The sequence below is a fragment of the Phalaenopsis equestris genome, unplaced genomic scaffold (assembly GCF_001263595.1).
Source record: "Phalaenopsis equestris unplaced genomic scaffold, ASM126359v1 Scaffold000224, whole genome shotgun sequence".
Taxonomy (NCBI): Eukaryota; Viridiplantae; Streptophyta; class Magnoliopsida; order Asparagales; family Orchidaceae; genus Phalaenopsis; species Phalaenopsis equestris.
This window is the reverse complement of record NW_018164666.1, coordinates 3,865,037-3,866,539: the sequence shown is the minus strand read 5'-3', so window position 1 is coordinate 3,866,539 and position 1,503 is coordinate 3,865,037.

The window sequence follows — 1,503 nt, the reverse complement described above, 5'->3', positions numbered from 1 at the left end:
TGTTGTCGCAAACATCATGGTCACTTGCTGTCTCTATCAAGGCTAATGACGACATTCTTAGTTATTTGTAACCACTAATATCAGTAGAGAAACTAAAAATTGAGATTCAAGGGAGGAATAAATAAAAAAATCAAAATTTAATTTTCTAAAACAAAATAAATCAATAAATTAGGAAATTAAAAATAAGAACAACTTTAAAAAATAAAAAAGAACATCTTTCAATCTAAATATTATGAGTACACATCTTAAATTGTACCTTTTCAATTTCTGTGTTTGTTTCAGGTCTTCGTGCAATATTAAGACATTAAAATACTACTCTAATGATTTGAATTTTTTGAAACACAACAATGCAAATAAAATTAAAGGGCATTTACATACATACTATCCAATTCATAAATATTTACATATTTAATGCCTACATTTTTCTTTTTATATTTATATTTCCCAGATCTATCATATCAGACAAAAATATCATTATTTTAACATTTAACAAATAAAATACACATTTTCATGCATAGTATTGGGAGGTATGTATGTAAATATTCCTAATATTAATCTTAACTTTCATGAATAGTTAAAAATGATATCCTTCAAACGGTACATCACTAAAAAATTCCTTGGCATTTTTAATGAATTAGTGAACGAAAAAAAGTTGAGGCAAATTATTTTTGCCTTAGAAAAATAAAATTTTTATTTTTTTACAATTTCAATATGAAAATGAAAAGGTAGTTTTTCTTGCATTTGTAAAAAGACATTCTTTTTCTAATTTTACATATAAATGCTTGCATTCGATCTTTTTATTTCAAAGAACATAATGTCTAGCTCTCACAAGATAAGATTGTTATTGTCCTCTCCCAATCAGTCTGCCACAACTAATGTTGTAGCAAAATGGGTCCCAACAGTTTTATAAGCATCACCTTCATGAAAACAATGTGCCACATATATTCTAGCAGGTTCATGAACATAAATTGTAGAAAAAAATGTATTCAGATGATGTTTCCCATTGAATGATACTTGGAGATAGAAATAGAACAAGTGGATGTCTCATCATATTATCTTTTCTTTTATTATTTATAAAAATATAATGATGATCAAATTTTTATTTTTTCTTGACTATCAGATTTTTGTTTGACGGTATATTTTTTATGAGTTCTTATACTATTTCAAAAAAAAAATTATCACTTTGCATAAATCTCGAGGCGATCAACATGAATTTTGAAACATATTTTCAGCAAGAAATATTCATTCTTATACTACAACCCCCTTATTAATGCGACTATAGCCCCCCCCACTACGACTAATGTGACCAATTACAGACTACGTGGCTCGAAGCTCATGTAGCTCCAAATTTTATCTCCTGTGACCTACATAGTTTATTGCAACTCACCACTAAGACCTAAATTATCAACTACGACCTACGTTACTCCTTGCTCATGCATTCTTAATTATGATCACAATGACTTACATAAGTTATTGCAACTCTCTGTTAAAGCCTACGTGAAC